The 23,191-nt window shown below is 39.7% G+C and overlaps 2 protein-coding genes across 5 annotated transcripts in view; one reads left to right on the forward strand and one right to left on the reverse strand.

The window, feature by feature from the left end:
* LOC147579205 (uncharacterized) overlaps positions 1 to 16,095 on the reverse strand; it is a 331,154-nt gene extending 315,059 nt beyond the window's left edge. For both annotated transcript variants that reach the window (XM_086713593.1, XM_086713594.1), the window contains exon 1: positions 15,625 to 16,095. The gene's annotated coding sequence lies outside the window, so the exon portion shown is untranslated. The remainder of the gene's footprint in view (positions 1 to 15,624) is intronic.
* A 1,006-nt stretch (positions 16,096 to 17,101) lies between these two features.
* The window catches only part of SCAF11 (SR-related CTD associated factor 11), a 70,889-nt gene continuing 64,799 nt past the window's right edge, over positions 17,102 to 23,191 (forward strand). For all 3 annotated transcript variants that reach the window (XM_025930483.2, XM_086713591.1, XM_086713592.1), the window contains exon 1: positions 17,102 to 17,245. The gene's annotated coding sequence lies outside the window, so the exon portion shown is untranslated. The remainder of the gene's footprint in view (positions 17,246 to 23,191) is intronic.

Consider the following 23,191-nt stretch of genomic DNA (forward strand, 5'->3'; position numbering starts at 1 on the left):
AAATAAACGTTGAAAAAAAAAAATAAAAAAAAAAAAACAGTATTGCTGTCAGCTGAAAATTAGTGTGTAAATAATTTTTATATGCCAAATACCATTTTAAGAAAGAATATAGCCTTTTTTAAAAAAAATAATCTGTCTTTGATTGGCTCTATTATAGGACAGCTCTAGGGAAATGAGACTTCAGAGGAGTGGCTGGTTTATTAAACTGATGCAAATTTTCCCATATGTTTTCTTTCTTATGTTTTAATAAAGGAATTTCTCAAGAGTGAGTATATAATTGTCTAATAAAACCCACTGTGTCTTTTGGGTTACCAGTGTTTGAGAGAGTATTTTTTTTTTATTTCCTAAACAAGCTTCTAGAAAATTGCCAAAATTTTTAAAGGGTGACAATCTCACTTAATATTAAAAAAAATTTATTTAATTAGATAAAGTACCACTCTTTAGGACTGCTTTGAAAATAACTGCCATCTTTTCTGCAGACTATTCCTAACTTTAATTAGTTGCATGATCATGAACAAGTCATTTTATCAATCTGGGCTTCAGTTTCTTAATTTTTAATGAAGTACAGGTAGAGAAGAAAAGATAGGTAAACAAATATGATCTTGGGGCCAGAGGCAGTGAGTGGGAGAAGCTTTTCTAAGCATGACACAAAGTCCAGAAGCTATAAAATAAAAGCCAGGAGGTTTTATTTCCTAAAAAATAAAACCAAAATTTCCACTTGGTGAAACAAACAAAACTTCATCATAAACAATGATGATGACAAATAACAACCAGGTGAAAGTATTTGCAACAAATATGATCATGTACTAATACTCCCTGTATATAGAGCTTAAAAGTATTTATAGGGATGCCTGGATGGCTCATTTGATTAAGTGTCTGACTCTTGATTTCGGTTTAGGTCATGATCTCACGGTTCATGGGTTCCAGTCCCACACTGGGCTCCGCACTGAGTGTGGAGTCTGCTTGGGATTGTCTGTCTGTCTCTCTCTCTCTCTCTCTCTGAGCCTCTGCCATGCAAGTGCATGCATACACACATGTGCTCTCTGTCTCTCTCAAAATAAAGAAATAAACTTTAAAAAAAATTCACAAAATAACAAGAAAAAGACAAATATTCCGATAGGGAAAGGAGTAAAATCACAGGCAATTTCCAAAGGAAATGTTAGTCTCCAAATAATTTTAAAAAATGGAATACCCCTGGGCGCCTGGGTGGCTCAGTCAGTTAGGCGTCCGACTTTAGCTCAGGTCATGATCTCAACGGTTTGTGAGTCTGAGCCCTCCATTGGGCTTTGTGCTGACAGCTCAGAACGTGGAGCCTGCTTCGGAGTCTGTGTCTCCCTCTCTCTGCCCTCCCCAACTTGCACTCTGTCTGTCTGTCTGTCTCTCTCTCTCAAATATAAACATTAAAAAGAGCTTTTTAAATAAAAAAATGGAATAATCCAATGAATGCAAGTTTTTACAAGTGTAATATCCTTTGTTACTCGTCATTTGTTACAATAAAACATGGAATATCCAATGTGATGGAATGAAAAAAATTATGTGACTGGTTTGTCTTAAGAAAAAAGCTGTTTTTATTTACAAAAAGATCTTGATAACTTATCTGGGACTGGCAGGAGAAAGCAGAATTAGATAAAGTCTCTACTTAAAAAATGAACAGGAATTTTGGGATGTGGTAGGAAGAATTAAAAATAAAGAGAATGGAATAAAGCACTTGCGGAAAGCTAGAGCTTGTGTTAGGAGAAATGGCCAAGGTTCTTTTTTAAAAAAGAGAAGTCAAGGGGCGCCTGGGTGGCGCAGTCGGTTAAGCGTCTGACTTCAGCCAGGTCAAGATCTCACGGTCCGTGAGTTCGAGCCCCGCGTCGGGCTCTGGGCTGATGGCTCAGAGCCTGGAGCCTGTTTCCGATTCTGTGTCTCCCTCTCTCTCTGCCCCTCCCCCGTTCATGCTCTGTCTCTCTCTGTCCCAAAAATAAATAAACGTTGGAAAAAAAAAAAAAAAAGAGAAGTCAAATATTCAATTTTAAATTATTTCCTGTATGGTTCTTTGATGCAATAACTATCATAATCTCCTAAATTAGTAGTACAAGTCAAGTAACAGTAATGCCTTGCCTATATCTACTAGTTAATGTTAGTAAGAATGGACTCTGGTTGAATTAATAATAAAGGGATTTAATACAAGGATATTGGGCAGCTCATCAAAGCACTAGGAGGGCTTGAGAACCAGGCTTGGGAGTAAGCAGCTGGTAAAAAGACCCAAATCATATCCAAACCTGGTTCTGATAGGGAAACACTTAACAGTGTGCAGAGAAAGAGAGAGAGCAACAGTGAGAGAATTTAACCTATTAGTGTCATTAGATCCCAAATTATATACAAACTAAGTGTTTCCAATTGATCATATGCCTCTGCCATAGCAACAAGGGAGATTGCAAAAGTGAATTGTTCTAATTCCTGATCCCTATCAAGACTGACAGAATTCAGATTTTAGGTACCAGAATAAATGAGAAATGATCACTACAGTGATATTTGGAGAAAAATTAATGAGAAACAGCTGTGCCCTATATTTGGGCTAATACCTGAACACTGATAAAGAATAAACTGCAAAATACAGAGGCAAACTAGGAAACCAAATCCAGCAACACAAAAAATGGACTGTACACCCTGATCACGTGGATTTATCCTAGAAATGCAAGGTGGTTAATATCCAAAAAGTCAATTCATATACCATAACATTAGAATAAAGGAGAAAATGGCATGATTGTCTCAATAAATTCAAAAAGAGTATTTGACAAAATCCAACACCCTTTCATGATAAAAGTAGTGAACAAACTAAACAGAGAAGGAACTTCAGCAATGTAAAAAACTTCTATGAAAACCCACAGTTAACATCATACTTAATGATGAAACAATGAATGCTTTCGCCCTAAGATCAAGGACAAGGATGTAAGCTCGTACCACTTTTATTCAAGAGTGTCATGAAGATTCTAGCAAGGGCAATTAGGCAAGAAAAGGAAATACAAGGCATCAAATTGGAAAGCAAGAAGTACAACTATTTCTATTCACAGATGACATGATCTTGTATGCAGAAAATCCTAAGGAATCCACTAAGAAACTATTAGAACTAATACATGTTTTCAACAAAATTTCAGGATACATGATCAATACACAAAAATCAATTGTATTTCTATATACCTGTAATGAACAAACCGAAAATGAAAGAGAACAATTCCATTTGCAATAGCATCCAAAAAATAATAGTAATAAATTTAACCAAAAAAAAAAAAAAGGCAAAACCTATACTCTGTAAACTATAAAAACATTGTTGAAAAAAATTAAAGATCTAAATAAATGGAAAGGCATCTCATGTGCTGGTCTGGAAAACTTAATACTGTTAAAATGGCAATAGTCCCCAAACTGATCTATAGATTTAGCCTGATCACTATCAAAAGCCCAACTGCCTTTTTTGCAGAAATTGACAGGCTCATCCTAAAATTCTTAAGAAAATTCAAGAGAACCAGAATAACCGAAAGAATCTTGAAAAAGAACACAGTGGAAGAAGGACCTATACTTTCCAACCTCAAAGCTTACTACAAACCTATTTGTAATCAAGACAAAAGATCAACTGGCATAAGGACAGACATAAAGATCAATGGAATAGAATTGAGGAGTTCAGAAATAAACCTGCACATTTATGGTCAATTGGTTTTCGACACAGAAGCCATGACAATTTAATGAAGAAAGGAAGTCTTTTCAGTAAATGATATTGGGAAAACTGGATATCCACATGCAAAAGATTGAAGGTGCATATACATAAAATTTATGCATATACATGCAAAAATTAATGGATCAAAGCCCTAAATGTATGAGCTAAAATGATTAAACTCTTACAGGAAAATATAAGTATATATCTTGGTGATATTGGATTAGTCAATGGTTTATTAGATATGACACCAAAGCACAAGCAACAAAAGAAAAAAATAGATAAATTGGACATCATCAACATTAAAAAAAAATTGTTCTTCAAAGAACACCATCAAGAAATAAAAGATAAGGGATGCCTGGGTGGCTCAGTCAGTTAAGTGTCCAGCTCTTGATCTCAGCTTAGGTCATGACTGCATGGTTCATGGAATGGAACTCTGCATCGGGCTCCATGCTTACAGTGCAGAGCCTGCTCAGGATTCTCTTTTTCCCTTCCTCTCTGCCCCTTCACACCTCTCAAAACAAATAAATAATAAAAAAAGAAAGTGAAGATAATTCATAGAGTGGGAAAAACATTTACAAAGCAAATATATGATAAAATATAAAGGACTTGTGTCTAGAATATATAAAGAGCTCACAACTCAATAATAGAAAAATAGCCCAATTAAAAATAGGCAAATGATTTGAATGGACACTTCTCCAAAGATATACAGACAAATTAATACATGAAAAGATGTTTAACATCATTAGCTATCAAAGAAAGGCAAATTAAAATCACAATGAGATACAAATTCACACTCGATAGAACAGCTGTAATCAAAAGCACAGAGTTACAAGTATTGTTGAGTGTGTCTAAAAATTGGAATCCTCATACACTGCTGATGGGAATATAAAATGGTACAGCTTCTTTGGAAAAGAGTTTGGCAGTTCTTCAAATGGTTAAACAGAGTTACCATATGGACCTAGCAATTCCACTTATAAGTATCTACCCAAGAGGAGTAAAAACATATGTTCACATAAAAACTTGTACATGAATATTCATAACAGCATCATTCATAATAGCCAAAAAGTGGATACAACCAAAATACCCATCAATTGATGAACAGATAAATAAAATGTGCCATATCCATATGACAGAATATTATTCCACAAAATAAAATTTAAAAGAACAAAAGAAGAAGTAGTGTTACATGTGTTGCCTAGGTCTAAAGGATTGGGCCTGGGGGGCTGGAGAGCTGAGGAGTGATTGCTAGTGGGTATAGGATTTGGGGGAAGGGGGTGATGAAAACAATGTGCTTAAAACATTGATTGTGGGGATGCTTGCATAACTCTGTGAATATACCAAAAAATATTGTATTGTATACTTTAAATGGGTGAATTGTATGTTGTGTGGCGTATATCCCAATATAGCTGTTACTAACAAACAAACAAGCAAGCAAACAAATACAGAAGAGAAAGAGAAATTAGTTAAGTGAGAAATTAAAACCAGAAGTGACTAGGAATAAAGTAAGTTCCTACAACTTTCAGAATCATGAGGAAGACTCTAGATTTATCCTAGAGTGTAAAACAGGAGTTAAAAATTTTTTTTAATGTTTATTTATTTTTGAGAGAGAGAGAGACAGAGACAGAGAACGAGCAGGAAAGGGGCAGAGAGAGAGACACAGAATCCGAAGTGGGCTCCAGGCTCCAAGCTGACAGCACAGAGCCCCACGTGGGGCTCTAACTCACAAGCCGCAAGATCATGACCTGAGCTGAAGTCGGATGCTTAACTGACTGAGCCACCCAGGGGCCCCATAAAATATGAGTTTTTTTTTTTTAATTAAGTTTATTTGTTTATTTTGAGAGAGAAAGTGGTTGAAAGCGCACACACCAGTGAGCTGGGGAGGGGCAGAGAGAGGAGAGAGAATTCTAAGCATTCTGAGTCAGCTCAAAGCCTGATGTGGAGCTCAAACCCACAAACTGTGAGATCATGACCTGAGTTGAAATCAAGAGATGGATGCTCAACGAACTGAGCCATCCCGGTGCCCTTAAAATATGAATTTTAAGAAAATTTTATATAGCCCTTATGAAAAGAGCAACCTCTATAGACATCAGGATTACACTGCTGTTGGTGGGTAGTATATGAGGGAACTGGCATTCTCATCTCCTGTTGGTGTATGGTAAATTAGTGCAATGTGTCAAAATTTTAAACATATGTACCCTTTAATGTAGCAAACCTACTCCAAAGGATGAAGGCATATAGATGTTCATTAGAGCATGCTTTGTAACATTGAAAATTGGAAATACTCTATGCCTATCTATAAACAATGCTTCTTAACCCTAGCCAACTCAGTCCCCTTTTTATAATAAATATTTTTGTTAACACTTCATTTATAGTCCTAAAATGAAAGTCATAGATATCTACAACAAAATATACTAACTGTAATATTAAAGGGAAAAAAAAGGAAAGCGATTAGTAACAAAATATGTATTTCAATATGCAAATACTCTATACACGAAACATACTCTAGAGGGCAGTACCATCCAGTTAAGAACTCATTATCTACAACAAGTTAGTTAAGCAATTTATGATATATCCAAACAATGGAAGGATGTATATCTAGATTTGCTGACATAGTTGAATCAAAAGCAGATTGCACAACAGTAATTACATAGGTAGTTTTATTTATGTAAATAAATAGAAAAATATCTAAAAAGATGCTCACTAGGATGTTGATAAGAATTGTCTCTAATGATGAGATTTATAAGGGTTTTTGCTTTCCTCTTTATGTGTTTGCATATTTGAACTTTCTTGTCTATACATAAATTTAAAAGTTTATGGCAAGTCCCAATGGGAGAATCACAACATAGATTCCTAGGTTTCTGGAGTGAGGTCCTATTGTCTACAATGGAGAATTAAATGCCTTTTTTTTTTTTTTAAGTTTATCTTTTATTTATTTTGAGAAGGAGAGAGAGAGACAGAGAAAGAGTGAGCACACACGACCAGAGGGGCAGAGAGAGAGGGAGAGAAAGAGAATCCCAAGCAGGCTCCACTCACCACAGAGCCCAGCGTGGGGCTTGAACCCAGAAACCATGAGATCATGAACTGAGATCAGGAATTGGATGCTCAACTGATTGAGCCACCCAGGCACCCCTGGAGTCTTAACTATCTTTCATTGAATAGTTACTGGCCTTTCCCAGGCAGCTGCCAAAGATGGTGTTGGGGCTAGTTGTGGTACATGGATAGCCAAGGCCATCTCCTGTGTTGTCAAGTGAGCCTGATGGCTAAGACTTCCAGGCAGGAGGTTGGTGGTCATGCACTGTGAGGGCATCCATATTTCTGGCAATTTCTGCAGAAACAAGTTGCAATACTTGGGTCTTCTTCCACAAATGCATGAACACCAACTCGTCCTGTGGGCCCTACCTCTTCCAGTCCATCTTCCAGTCCAACAGCTACATCTGTTGAAAGAACGGTACAAGGCATTTTGCTGCTCAAGGCCAAGTAAGGTCCAGCCACCCTGGATTGCCTCAGGGTATTTAACAGGATCCCACTCCTGGTCCCATCACCCCTACCTCATAAGAAAAAGTGGATGGTGGTTTTTACTGCCCTAAGGTTGTGCACCTGAAGCCCACTCAGAAGTTTGCCTACCTGAGGCACCTGGCTTGCAAGTTCTCCTGGAAGTACAGGCCATGATAGCCACCCTAGAGGAGAAGAGAAAGGAGACGGCCAAGACTCATTGTAGAAAAAAGTGGTAGTTCATGAGGCAGGAGAAACAGGCCAAGAAGAATGTAGAGAACACAACTGACAAATACAAAGAGGTCCTCAAGACCTATGAACTCCTGGTTTGGGTCCAATAAAGATTATTTCTCATGCTTGGCTTGGCCTTCCTTTCTTCCATTGGTACCCTAGGATGTAGGGGACCTAAATGTGGCCGTCCCAATGTCCAAGTGCCACAGGCAGCCACTTAGGAGTGGCCCTGAAAACAGCAGAGAGGAGAATACCTTTAAGTGGGCAGAGTTTTGAGTTGTGCATCTGATAGTTTACTTTGAGTAGAAAGTTATGGGTGCTGGCAAAAGGCTTGTCTGCTTGGTCAGAGTCTGTGGGGAGAAAGACAAGAGATAAAGGGGTCTGGGAAAGAGGCGTACGGATGAATCTATAAAAGTGGATATGAGATGTGAAGATTTTTGTTTCACATGTTAATGCCCAACAGAGAGCATCCATTACAGAAGAGGGACTAAACAACAACAAGAAACAATAACTTGTCCAGATAACATCACTGAGTCTCTGCCATTAGTTACACCAGTATTGGTACAACAGGCACACAATAAGAATGGAGACAGGAATGGAGATTATACATGGGCCCAATAGCGTGGGCTCCCACTTACCAAGGCTTATCTATCTACTGTCACTGTCAAATATCTGACTTTCCAGCAACAAAGACCCATCAATACTTGGCCCAAAATATGGCACCATCCCTTTAGAAGACCTACCAGGTACTTGGTGGCAAGTTGTCTACACTGGACTTGTTCCACCCTGGAAGTAGTATCAATCTATCTTGACTGGAATATAAACATATTTCAAGTTAGACCTATTGCTTAAGTGTCTTAGCTAGTACTACTGAGAATTTAAAGTGTTTGGTCCAATGACCAGGGCATTAGTATAGCAGTGCGTATATGGGATCCACTGATCTTTTCATAAACTATACCATCTAGACAAACTGCTAGACTCATAGAGCACTGGAATGACCCGTGGAAGATTCAGCTGAGGTGCTAGCTTGCAAAGGATACCTTGTGATGAGGGACATCATCCTCCAGGACTCAAGGTAAACTCTAAATTGATATTCATTATACGGTACAGGGTTCCCAATATGGCGAATACATGGGTGCAGTAGCTGTAGCATGCAAGTAGGAATATTTCTGTACACTGATTACCAGAGATTCATTTGCGGGATTTTTAACCTTCTTTCCACAGTGGTTAGAGGTTTTGGCAACCTCAGGAAAAGTCCCATTAAACCCCAGCTACTCCTGGTCACTTTAGGATCTTCATTCCAAGAAACAAGCAGGAGAGTATAATTGAACCTGATCTTCAGTAGGGCAGCTGTTATGCAATAGAGACAGGAAAGAATACATTTCATACTCAGGAAATCCATTTGGGTATCTTGGTTTCCACTTGACCAACTTAGGTAGTACATGGATAAGTGCAACAGCCACAACTTGAGAAGGACTTGGTGATCAATGGCTAAGTCCTCTGAGGGAAGAGGGTCTAGGTCATTGCACTAAATAAGCTACCTTGACAAGCAGAGGGTGAGGGGAATCTAGAATGGGTGGCAGAGAAAGGAGATGATCAACCTCAATTATGGCCCCAAGAACAGCTTTAAGGGCTGTAATTAATCCCACCAACGCTTTTTCTAATAAATTTCTCCAGGAAAAGAGATCTGATAGAACTTTGGAAGAGATTCTCCTAGAATGTATTATATATATAAAGGGGTTGATGGCCATGGATATCATGGTACACTGCAGAGATCTCCCCATCCAGGACTGAAATCATTCCACCTGCTGCTAGAAGTATTGGAGGATGATAGATTTCAACTGAATCCTACTTCAGAATTTACTTCAAGTTCAAGTAAGCTCAAGAAGATTACTTTTCTGGGCTCAGAAAAAATGACTGGTCACTGAGGTAAGCATAAAGTCCTCAGAGCTCTCTGTAGAAAGGCTGAGGTCTTTGCTGGATTGCATCACAACACAACTTCTTCCTCTGTTCAATCTTACTTCCTTTACTCTTTCCACAGGTGGATCCCAAGAGCACTCCCCAATGAAATTTCTGTCCCTGAGCCTTCATCTCAAAGTGTATTTCCTAGGGAATGTGACCTGTGAGAAGTTCCCCTTCCCTATGTACCTTATAACTGTTAAGACCTTTCGTAAAAAATCAAAATTTATTAAATAAAAAGGGGCTTTATTGGTTCACATAACTGCACAGGTATCAGGATTGATTTGATTCAGTGGGTTAATGGTGTCAAGGACCCAGTTTTGCTCCATTTCTCTGCTCTGCCTTCCACAAAATCAGCATTATTCTAGAACTAGCTTTGTTCACATTGACAGTAGCTGCAGTAATTCCAGGGTTTATATTCTCAGCCCTCACATTCCAAATGGAAAGAGAACAGGCTTTTAGTAGCTTTATTTAAAGAATAAGGAAAAATCTTTCTCAGAGTCACTAGCAATTCAAGGTTCAGAGACACAAATTGGTCAAAGGCTGGGTTTCTTAAGCCACTTACTGGCAAGAGGTATGGGATTACCTTGAGTGCTTTAAAATAATCAGTTCACTCCTGGAATTGTTGGTATGTTTTAATCTTTGCCTTCTACAACCACACAGATGGGGAGGGATGGAAGGGATGTTGTGGAGACAGATATATTCATTTGCTAGGGCTGCCATAACAAAGTACCACAGCACAGAGTGCTTAAAGCAGAGAAGTCTATTTTCTCACAGTTCTAGAGGCTAGAAGTCTGAGATTAAGACGTTGGCCTTTCTCCTTAGCTTAGATGACCATCTTCTCCTGCCTTTGCATGGTTTTCCCTCTGCATGCATACATCTCTATGTCCTAATCTCCTCTTGTTATAAGCAACCAGTCATATTGGATTAGGGCCTACCCTAAGGACCTTATTTTAACTTAATCACCTCTTTATTTTTTTTATTTTTTTTTATTTTTTAAATTTTTTTTTAACGTTTATTTATTTTTTTGGGACAGAGAGAGACAGAGCATGAACGGGGGAGGGGCAGAGAGAGAGGGAGACACAGAATCGGAAACAGGCTCCAGGCTCTGAGCCATCAGCCCAGAGCCCGACGCGGGGCTCGAACTCACGGACCGCGAGATCGTGACCTGGCTGAAGTCGGACGCTTAACCGACTGCGCCACCCAGGCGCCCCCTTAATCACCTCTTTAAAGACCCTGTCTCCAAATACAATTACATTCTGAAGTGCTAGGGATTACGACTTAAATACATGAACTCTGGGGGACACAATTCAGCCCATAACACAAACTCAGCATCAGCATCAATTACATATTGAAATATTTCATTTGCTTGACTGTTGCACTAAATTGTCAAGTCTTTAAGGGCAAGAACAGTATCTTATTTATACCACCTATGCCTAGCACAGAGCCTGGTACACACTAGGCAGTCAATACAAGATAACAACTGCTTGCTAAGGACTATAGTTTGTTGCACCTTATAAGTATGAGGTCACTGGTGACTTTTTTGAGGAGCAGTTTCAATGGAGTGGTGGTGACATAAGCCTAATTGTTGTGGGTTTAAGAGTGAATGGACAAGTTTGACAGTATAAAAATTATGACTTTCTTATGACAAAAGCCACCATGAACAAAGTCAAAAGATGATTATGATAAAAAATAGTACCTACATATATGGAACACCAAGGGTTAAGAGCTCTGACAAAAAAAATCCTATAAAAAGACCAGAAAAAGATGAAGACAAATAGTATGAAAACATACAAAGGCTATACACACAACCCAAAAATACATGAAAAAAAGTTCAGTCCTATCAGTACTCAGGGAAACACTAATTGAAGTAACAGCAAGATAGCATTTAATGCACATTACATTGACAAAAGTTTAAGATTCATGCTTCAGTCCTGGCAAGAGATGGATAAATAGACATTCTTTTACCTTTTGGTTGGCACGTGAACTGCAGTAATTCTAGAGGTAATCTGGCAGTGTCTCACTCGAGACATCTTTGGTCCCAAGTAACAGAAAACCCAACTCACCCCCCGCAAAAGTTATTTACAGAGTCACATAACTGAAAATCTAGACATAGCTAGATGGAATCTACTTGAATGTTATCATTAGAATCTAGTTTCTTTCCATGTCTTAGTTCTGTCTTCCTCTGAGTGAAAATCATTTTCAGTACAGGTCTCTCTTCACAAATAGAGCTTATATCCTTATAGCAACAATATAGCAGAGAAGAAAAGTCTCTAATCTAATTCTTATTGGCCTCAATGGAGTCATGTGCCCATCCCGGAAATATAGAATATTATACCTATAAAGTGTGATATTATACTCTTATTGACCAAATAGAGAAGCCAATGGAGGAGTCCATGCCATTTGTAAATCCACAGATTAATAGAGGAAGACTAATTCATCTAAAGATAATGAGGTGCTGTTACCAGAAAAAGGGGAGATGGATACTGGGTGTCAAAGCAAACAAAATGCATATATAACCTCTACAGGCAGTATCTATCAAAATGTGCACATATCTTTTGTCTCAACAATCTCACTTTAAGGATTTGATTCTGTAGAAAGAAACTGCACAGTTTAAAAGAGATACACATATAAGGATACTCATTCTAGCATTGTTTATAATGGTACAAAATCTGGACAAATCTACATTACCTACTAATAAAGGAATAGCTTAAAAAATTATGGCACATTGTTTATTGTGCAGCTAGTTAAAAGAATGAGATAGATCAGAGTGTCCATGATAAACTCTTCAGTAAGAAAAAGGTGCAGAAAAATGTTGATTCATTATTTATTAAAATCAAAACTTCTATTTATATGTGTTTCTATAACCATTGGGAAAAGTATGGAGGGAAACAATATTTTTAAGTTTATTTATTTTGTGAGAGAAAATGCGGGGCTAGGGCAGAGAGAGGGAGAGAAAGAATCCCAAGCAGGCTCCACGGTGTCAGAGCAGAGCCCCATGTGGGGCTTGATCCCATGAACTGAACCATGAGATCATGACCTGAGCCAAAACTAAGAGTCATCCAGGTGCCCCAAATCATTAATCTTTTAACACTCATTTTATCTAGGATTGGGATGGGGAGAGGAAAACTATCCTTTTCTTTATTTGCTTCTGAATATACTGTTATACTTCTGTGTTGTCTGAATTGTTAAAACGAATGCTTATTACCTTTTAAATGAGTAGAAAGTGAAATGAGGAAGTAGTCTTAGATATAAACCATTTTTAGATTTAGAGAGAAGAAAGAGAAGTTAATCTCCGGTAAAGAAGAGATTGAAAATATTGAAGACAGAGTAACCCATAGGGTGGGCCCTGAGGGGATGGAGAGGATCCATTTCAGAGCAGAATCCCAAGAGTACCAAGACTGTGATAGCTTCACTGTTCCACGGGGAAATGCAAATAAACAGCACAGTTAATAAAAACTTAGTTCTTTAGTGTTGAAAGTGCATGTTTTAAAAAGGAAATCCAGGTGATAAGAAATGGGAGGACTTTGAAAATGTATACTGTTATTCATCAACATTAAAAAGTTAGCAGCCCTGTCTGTGTCAGTTCCTAAACTGTTAGAAATGTTAATGGTCTATAAATCCCAGAGTGGGAAAAACAGATCTACAGCACAAGTAGAAGGCTAAGCATTAAGCAACACCTAGCACTTCCTCTGTGGTGGAGGAAAACAAGTGTGTGTGAATATGGACAGTTAGAGACAGATTTTGTACGGATAGGGAAAGAAGGGGAGGAAGTTAAAGGCTATGGTGAGATCTTTTGTTGGGCTCAGGGTTGAGGGGTTCCGCGGCAGTGACTATGAGGTTGAGACTTGAGGGGAGTTGCAAAAAATGGTAAGAGGTGCTGTGGGGAATGGGAGACCAACCTGAGAGAAACTGGACTTTTCAATATGGAATAATACCTATGTTTTTGCTCAGATTTGGTCTTCTATGAAATTGTCCTTGGTCCTTGGTCCTTTTTGTATTCTCTCCCTCATTTGACACTCCCTTTCCCACCCAGCCCTTTTGTTTTTATTCTTTTTATGACACTTATATTGTTTCTTAGTTTTAATACTTGTCTTATCTGTACCCACTAAACTATCTCTGAGACACTGGCCATTCATTCTATAACCACCTCACAGCACCTCTGACATAGTAGACGCCCAATTGATTAGTGCTGAAATAAATTTAACTCCACATAGAAAATGGGTAATCAGTATCATTTTGATTAAAATTCTTCACAGTTGTGAAAACAGGGATAAACCGTTTGGCCTTTTTTTTTTTTTTTTTTTTTTTAATTCCTGTAAACTAACTTTTCCCCATGGCATGTATTTTTCATTCCCTACAAAGATATTGTGTGTGTGTGTGTATATATATATATATATTTTTTTTCCTTATAAGAATCTTAAACTGTACACCCTTGGAATTCAAACACTCCTGTTATAAAAATGACACAGAGATCATTAAAATAAAAATTCCCACTGTAATAGATATTAAAATTGAGGACCAAAAAACTTAGGCAATTTGTTCAAAACTGCAAAGGTATCAAGTGAGAGTCCATATTGGAGTCATGTTTCCATCTTAACTCAGTGTCTTTACACAGTGATTCTACTTCTTAATTTCAATTTTATTTTGCATTCAACTTATAGTAGTAAAATTAATTATAGCAGTTATCTCTGGTAATGCTCTGTCAAAATCAATACACTGATTACCCTTTATTTTTAAAGATGCCAGTATGGGTTTCTGTTGCTGTGGGACATGTTTGATATTTTAAGTGCCAGGTAAAATACAACAAGCCATTTGGGCATTCAGTTGAAGGTTGTTTTATGATGCGTATCATTTCTGTAATTTATGGTTATAATCAAATTTTAAATGTTGACAGTGATGGTTGGTATATCAATCTTTACTCTTGCATTTTACAGTTTATCATTTATTTAAAACTCCATATCTCTTTATTATATCGTAAATAAAAAGTATTGGAACCACAGAGAGAGTAACAAATTGTCACATGCAAACATAATTAGGAGGATGCTGTATGTACAGAAATACACATAGTCTTCTCCCTGGGGAGGCAAGAGATAGCCTATTACAAACAACCACCCTCTTTTCCGTTTGCACATGAAAGTAGAAACCACTCGTGCATTAGCATTAAGAGCATTTTTCTCTTAAAACATGCTTACATAATACCTGAAGCCAACTGTAAAAAAGTGGAAATTAATTATCTGCTAGAGAATAAATAGATCAAAAGATTCATGTTGTTCAGTATGGCGCTTACTCAAAAAATTAAAAATGGAACTACCCTACGATCCAGGAATTGCACTACTGGGTATTTACCCCCAAAATACAAAAACACTAATTTAAAGGGATAAATGCACCCCTATGTTTACTGCAGCATCATTACCATTGCCAAACTATGGAAGTAGCCTAAGTGTCCACTGCTGGATGAGTGGATAAAGTGTGGTATATATATATGTACGATGGAATATTATTCAACCATAAAAAAGAATGAAATAAGTCAGAGAAAGACAGACCATTTGATATCATTCAAATGTAGAATTTAAGACACAAAACAAAAGAACATAGAGAAAGAGACAAACCAAGAAACAGACTCTTAAGTATAGAGCACTGATTGTTACCAGAGGGGAGGTGGGTAGGGATTAATGAGTACACTTATCATGATGAAAATAAAATGATAAAGAGGAAATGGCCCCAGGAGGGGAAAAAAAAAAACCAATTCATATTGCTTAGTTTTGCTGAAATGGTATAGTGCTATTGTTTTTTTTTAATAGTTTTCTATTGGCAGATATTATCATTTAACCTTTAATTAAACTTACGGATGAACACTTTCTTAACAAATAAATATATTTTCATAAAATACCTACAGAAGAATGTTGCCCCATTAGTCTCCATCTGAAGTTACACTCCTGGGGGGGTCGCATTCTCTCGGTTGAAGATGTGCATGTGTACGTGACAAAGCTACACCCTAATTCTGTTGGATGGCTCATTACAGTGCTTGTAGAATAGTGACAGGGAAAGGCGTTTGATAAAAATTTTGTTCTACCATCAGAAAAAACCATTTTAACTCCTCTAGATCATGGTTCCCTCAAATTTTTCAAACAGCGAAGCCCATCAAAATCTCCAAACCTTGTATCATTGTAAAACTCCAAAGACTTTGAAACAGACACAAGGCTGCTATTCATATATTCCTCCAGCAATATTTACCAAGTTCTTACCGAGTGACAGGCACTGTGCCAGGAGCTGTTGTGAAAGTGGTAAGACATTGGCAGTGTGGGGCAGACACGGAGCAGACCGAACACGATGCATAGGATGACGGTGCTATAGAAGCGACCTCACAGTACGAGGAGCTGGGGGGTGGGGAGGACACGGCAACCGGCCTGGTTTGGGCGAGGGCGACGAAGTGGCCAGCCGGCGGGGCATCGAGAAAGCGGGGAGGATTGTCATTCTGGGCAAGGCTTGGCGTGGTTAGGGAAGCGCACTGCGCACAGAAAGGGAAGGGGGCTGGCAGCAGGGAAAGATGCGAGCCGCAAGGCTGGATGTGACTGGGACCTGGGGTAAACCAGGTTGGCCGCCTCCCGCGGGAGCTGTTAGCTGGACGACGGCGGGGGCCCCGGACTGGAAGGGCCACCTGGAAGAAGAGGGGTGGATGCCGGCGCGGGAAGAGCAGTCAGGGGCGTGTAGAAACTGTACGCCAAACTACGAGGTTGAAGTCAGTGGCTTTGAAAAAGTGTAAAGGTGTTTCTGAAGTAAAACCTAAGATCTAACGACCCGACGGGAAATAAGGCACACATGTTCCACGTCGCAGGTCCCGACAAATTATTGAATGATCAAGTCATTGACCACAAAGTGGAGGTCCTCTATTCACAATCAAGTTTTTAATTTTTCGTTGTGGGAATTAAGATAAGGGGATATCCTAGGCTCGATGAGCCACAGGGAGAACCTTTCCCCTAGGCATTTTTTAAATGCCCGCCAGGACGAAAAAAGAGTTGGGTTTACAAATTAGGGACACTTCAACCTCTCTGTAGGATGTATTTCAGGTGGGCAACGGTGCTGGGTGAAAACTCAATCCACCGCCAAACAACATAATAGCATTCTTCAATATCAGATTACCAGAAAGATAGGGTAGCAAAAGCCACGCAAACCATCTCACGTCCAGGTCCCCAAGGGCTTCCTTCATTGTCCACGGCGTCTTAGCCGACTGCGCCGCCAAAGCAGCGCCAACTCGAGCGCCTTATACACTGCGCCTGCGCAGAGTCCGCGGAGTGGGAGGATGACAGCCTGCGGAAGACGTTTCCCAGAAGCCCGCGCCACTCGCTGCCGTCCTCCCTCCCGCTCACAGGCCGCGTGACGTCACTCCGCCCGCCACGTTCCTCGTCGCTAAGGGTGGTTTGCCAGCGCCCCCCAGTGGTCCGGTTGAGCGCTGCAGCGGTACGCGCAGGGCCCAACAAGCGAGTAGGGAGAGGGCTGCGGGTGCTGCTGCCGCCGTCGTCACCGTAGCGCGCCGACATGTGGCGGCGCGGCTGAGCGGAGCGGAGCGAAGGGGGAGAAAGGGGGAGGGCACACGCGGGGAGGGGAGGGAGGAGGCCAGACAAGGCGGGGGGAGGGGGAGCAGCGGTGGCGCAAGTCGCGCGGAGCAGCGCAGCCCGGGTCCGCTCCTTGCTCCGCCGCCACCTCTCGACCCGGCCGGTAGAGCCGGCGCTCCAGCGGCCCCCGGAACAACTCAAAGCGGACGAAGGAGTCCATGTTGGGGAACTTGGCGTCGTGACGGGGACCTAGGGACCTGCAGTGGGGCCGCCGCCGCCGCCGCCGGAGCAAGCGCCTCGACCTCGGCCTGAGGTAAACACGGGCCGACCCCGGGGGCGGATGGGCTCAGGCGGCTGTCCGGGCGAAGTGGGGGCTGTTACGGGCCGGCGCAGAGCGGAGGAGCGGGCCCGGGGCGACAGGAGGGCGGACAAAGTTTCGGAATCGCGCGCGGCCCAGGCGGCGTTCTGCGCTTGGAGGAAAGTTGGAGCTGCCTCTCGAGGCAGGGGAAGCTGCGGCGGGGAGGGCCCCCCTTCCTTCTCGCTACCCCGCGAGGGAGGCCCCGCTTCGGCCGCCGCCGCCTCACAGTCGACACTCTGTCCCATTTCCTCCTTGTGGCCTACCCGCCTCCCCGCCGCTTCAGCCGGCGAAGCTTGTCCCCTGCCGGGTGCGGGGTCCGGTGGGGGGGGGGGGGTGTTGAGGCTAGAGGTTCCACGACCGAGTCGCCACACAGGCACCCCCTCCCTGCAGTGGAAACGTGTCTGGCTGGGCTTCCGGGCGCTCTCCGACCCCCAAGTTCGCTTTACTTGGAAGACTTTGCTTTTGTCAATAGTGTCCAAGCCCGCTTGTGAAACCAAACTTTACTACGTCGTGACCTCTCAGTGCGCGAATAGGGAAGAGCTGGTGCTGCTAGGCATCGGCGTTTACCCCACGTCCTGAATTTCGAACTGTTGCCCCCCCCCCCCGCCCCCACAATTTTTAAACCCTTTTCCTGGGCTGACCACAAAAGGGCCGGATCTAAACTTAGCTTAATGAGTCGCTCCTCGTCTCACCTAGGAATTTTGAACCATCAAAGACGTTTCTTACAGATTGCTGGCTGTCTTCGCACCCATACGCATTTTGAAAAATTGTTTTAAAAGTAAACCCCTGGTTTAAGTAGTTGATGAAAACACTCAGAGATTCAAATGTTGTGAATTGTAAAATACCCCCAGCGTATTTCTGTAGCATATTTCTGTCAGCGTCTACGAGTTGAGTGATTATCATTAATATTGGATTACGTTTTAATTAACATCTTTTATCATACCAACAGTGAACTGAGATCTTTAAGCAAAACTGATCGAAAAGTTTTTAATGTTTGGCTGGTAGATGCTGATGTTAAATTTTCCCAGTTTGTGAATTTTCATTGAGTTACGGAAAAAGCATATTAATAGATGTAATTTTCATTTTAAAAGTTAACTCAAGCATAGGACTGCTTACCTCAGCAGAATATTGAAGGCAAAACATTCTTAAATAATTGCTGTTTTTGAATTTTATTGGTAATTGTATTAAAATTTTGATAAGAATCAAGTCTCTTTCCAGACCATTGCTTTCTTCTTCCTATATCTTTGGCAGTTAGCTTAATCATCTCACCTCTTTGCTATTGGTTAAGAGCTGCAGTAAAAAGCTTGTGGGACTTTTATTTTTTTGTTGTTTTATTGGGCAGATGAAATTCTGAAATTGTCTTTGGATTTTTTTTGTTTTATTCTCTTAAGGATAATCTGAATCTACTTCGTATTGTGTTTATGCAATATGGGTTTTTATTTTTTATTTTATTTATTTTTTTTTTTTTAATTTTTTTTCAACGTTTATTTATTTTTGGGACAGAGAGAGACAGAGCATGAACGGGGGAGGGGCAGAGAGAGGGAGACACAGAATCGGAAACAGGCTCCAGGTTCTGAGCCATCAGCCCAGAGCCTGACGCGGGGCTCGAACTCACGGACCGCGAGATCGTGACCTGGCTGAAGTCGGACGCTTAACCGACTGCGCCACCCAGGCGCCCCACAATATGGGTTTTTAAATTTGTAATTCTTACTGTAGCTGCCGCTTTTTCATTGTAATATTTTTCAGTGCTTGCAAATATGTTTCTAATCATTCAGTTTTACTTCAGATGGTGACCTTTTTACCAGAGAATTTGAGTACATTTTAAGATTTTTGGTGGGCTAAGATTTGGTCGTTTGCTTACTCCTTGTGTACTCACACTGCAAAAACATTGTTCAGTATGTCATGAGGGTATAAAATGTAGAAAAGAATAGAAAATTGTTTGTAAATATGCTGCCTGAAACGTGTCATGGAGAAAATCTTAAGGGTGATTTTTGGGATACATCTTTATGTGCTGTTACTGGAGTCCATGAGTTAAAATCGAAATTTTTCAGGGGTCACTCAGCTTCCGCATTATTTTTTGGGCACGAGGCAGTGTGGCTAGGCATTTTTCCTGAAAAGCTGTGCTATTAACTAGAGATAGGATGAAACAGTGCAGTTACATGATGTTGTTGATTCACCATTAGTAGCATGTTTTAGTAGGAGGAGAGTACAGTATTATACTACTCATTGACTTATTACTGAACTTTTTAGGTACACCAGTGAGAGATGGTTGTAAAACCTAACTAAAGAGACTCGCATATGCAGAGGTAATAAAAAGAGTCAACCTTAGAATAATTTTCATTGGAACTTCCCATTGGGAAGCTCTGCCACCATCTATCCTGGTGTTGTAGTGATGTAGATTGGATCTTGACTTACCTAGCTCAGTGAAATAAAGAGGCTCAAAACCTAAATTGTTAATTATGGTCTCTGTCCGAAAGAATAAGTGAATAGCTTTGCACCTTATCTTGCATCTGAATTGTACTAACTGGTATTAGTACTGAGTAGAGCTCAGAGTTAAAATCTTGGTGTTCCCAAGATTCATCTTTGTGTTATCATTGTTGTCTTTTTTTAAAGTTGTGACTTTGTTCTTTCTAGTACTTAGGTACATAAAGTTTTACAAATATAAAAACAACACCATCATCTCTCACTTGCAAAATAGTTTCCAAAAGTCTCACTATGACTTCTGTTTACCTATGATGTTTAACACTCAACAGCCAGAGTGATCCTGATGAAACTTGTCAAATCATGTCACTTCTCTTTTCAAATGGCTTCCCTTCTCAGTCATAGTAAAATGCATAGTACTTACGGTCTACTAGGCTCTGAGTGTTTCGCGTCTCCTCTTCCTCTCTGATTTGATTACCTCACTTTGTCCAGTCACCTTCCACTATGCTACTGAGAGTTTTCTCTGACTACTCTGTAAGACAGCAGACCTTCCCATGTTTCCTACCACTTTTTAAGCCAGATTTTCTGCATAGCATTTATCAATTTCTAATATACTGTATAATTTATTATCTTAAATATATTGTATTTCTTCGCTTTAATGCAAGTTCTGTGAGAACAGGGGATTTGTCACTTTGGGTCATTGTTTTGTCCCCAAACACCTGAACAATGCCTGGCACATAGTAGGTGCTTAGTAAATATTTAATAGATTAACCTGCTTTCAGCTGGAGACATTAAAGCAATAAAAATAGTAATTGTGGTTTGAAACTTTATGCAGTCTTTTGCATAAACTGCTAAGTTACTTTTATCCATGATTTACGTTCAGATCAGGGGACATATTTTTAAAGTAGAGGATGACAGAATGTGACCTTAGAACTGATTTATCAGGGTATAGAAGGAACTAAGAATACTTAGCTAAGGGTAGAGTGGTATAACTATCTTACTGTTTAAAATGCTGTCTTTTAGAAGCCAAATTATACTTATTTTTGGTAGTTACAGAAAGCAGAATTATGATTATGGTGATGGGTTTTGAAAGGGAGGAGAAGCAGCAAGAGTGGATGTGGGAAAATTAGTTAAGACTCTTATAGTAGTGTCCAGAAGAGATGAGGATAGCTTGATTTGGAGGTGGGCAAAAGTGAATGAAATTTGTAGTCACCAGGCCTCTGTTGATGGATCCAAAGTGAGGGAGATAGAAATTTCAGAGGTAAACAGCTGGGTGGAAGGTGATACCACATAAGGACCAAGGTTCTTTTGATTCTGACATACTGTATTTAAGGAACCTCTGGAACTTTCAGATGGAAATTTTTATAGGCAGTTAGATAATATGGTTCTAAATTTCAGAAGAGAGGTATCAGCTGGAAATAGAAAATTGAAGTCATTTATATAGGTAGTTGAAACTATAGGTGGAATCAATTGTCTAAGGGAGGCAATATAACTAGAATGTCACCACAGTGGCCCCTAATATAAAAAGTTTGAGGAAGGAATGTAAGCTCCCAAAGAATACTGTGAAGGTCAAAGAAGTATGAGTTGAGTGTGGTATTGTAGAAACCAAAGGAAGAGAGTATTTCAAGGGGAGAGTAATCAGTAGGGTCAAGTGTTGATGAGAGTTGAGTAATGTAAGAGCTTAAGATTTTTCATTGAATTTAACAATATGAAGCTCATTGGCCTTTTTAATAAGCCGGATAGTAAGCTTCTTATTTTCAAACTGATGCTCCTGTAATTGCTTGACTAGATGTAAAAGTACTGATATCAAAGGTTAAGAAATTATCTGCCCACATTACAGAAGATACCTAATGTTTCTCAAATATTTGCTATGTGCCAGTCACTCTGTTTTAGACATTTTACATAAATTTTCGTTTGATCTTTTCAGTAGCCTTGAAATGTTGGGTGTATTAATCCATTTTACAGAAAGGAGTCTGAAGCTCTAGAGAAGTTTAATGACTCCACTCCATCTGACTCTTGGGCCTTTAGTTACTCATTATATTAGTTGGCCTCTCAAACTCTAGGTCAGTGCTGTCTAGTAGTAGACTTTTCTGTGATGATAGAAATACTGTGTGTCTGCTGCCAATACAGTAGCTAATGTGGCTGTTGAGCATTTGAAATATGGCCAGTGGGACCGAGGAACAAAATAGTGGTTACTGTATTCGACAGTGGGTATATATAGTGGGTCATTGAGAATCCCATAAATAATAAAGCAGAGTCTTTACTTACAATAAGAAGAGGTGCAAACACATATTCTTCATTTGGAGGTACTTCATAAGTACCATTTTACTTATATGCTAATTTTAGGTACTATAAATGAATATTGTAGATAATCTTTTTCTTTTTTTAAAACAATTTCAAACTTTCAGAAAAGTTCCAAGTAGAATACAAAGAACTTTCTTCCTCTGAACCATTAAGTTGCAGACACCCATCCTGCTTAAGTCCCAAGTACAATACAAAGAAGTTTTTTTAAAACCTTTAGCCATTTGAGAGTAAGCTGCAGATGCCTTCTCATCACCCCAAAGATAAAGACTTTCTTTTACATAAAATATATCAAAATAAGGAGATTAACATCACTATATTACTACAATCTAACTCTCAGACCTTGCTCAGGTTTTGTCAGTTTCCACAGTAATTTCATTTGTAAACAGGAGGATCCAGTTCAGAATTCTGTATTGCATTTAATTGTAATGTCTTTTTATACTCCTTCAACTTAGAACAATCCCTCAGATTTTTCTTGATTTTCATGACCTTGACACTTCAAGAGATTACAGGTTAGTTTTGTTGTTAGATGTCCCTCGATTTAGATTTGCCTGATATTTCCTCATGGTTGGATTCAAATTGTGTTTTTTGGCAGGAGTGTCTCAGTAATGATGTTGTGTGTTCTTATTGCATCCTATCCCGTGGCATACGATTTCAGTTTGTGCCATCGCTGATGATGTACACTTTGATCACTTGAGTTAGATGAATTCTCCCAAGCTTCTTCACTAAAGTTCCCCCCCCCCCTTAGTAATTAATAAGTATTTTGTGGAGAAGTATTTTGAAACTTTATAAATCTTTATCACATTTGCTATTTATTCTCAAAATGTCCCAGTTTGGCCACTGAAAGCCCCTTCCAGCTAGTTTCTGTGTTTTGACTTGCTTTGAGCACTTCCTTACCGTTTGATGCAAGAAAATGTCCCAGGTTCACCTTGTACATACTTTCCCTGCTGTAGCCATAGAATCAGCTGTTTCTCCAAGGAGTGGTTTCTTTCAGTGAAAGGTATTTAGAAAACCTAGATTTGGGTGATGTATATATTTCTGTGTCTATATATAGAAAACCATGAGCTGGTACCAATTTTTCCAATTTCAAAACGTGTTTGTTTTCTAGCGTTTGTTCTCGTTTTCTCCCTTTCCAAATTTATAACTCTCTTCTCTTACAAGGAGAAACCTGATTACCAA

The sequence above is a fragment of the Puma concolor genome, chromosome B4 (genome assembly GCF_028749965.1).
Source record: "Puma concolor isolate L17-30 chromosome B4, mPumCon1.1.hap2, whole genome shotgun sequence".
Taxonomy (NCBI): domain Eukaryota; kingdom Metazoa; phylum Chordata; class Mammalia; order Carnivora; family Felidae; genus Puma; species Puma concolor.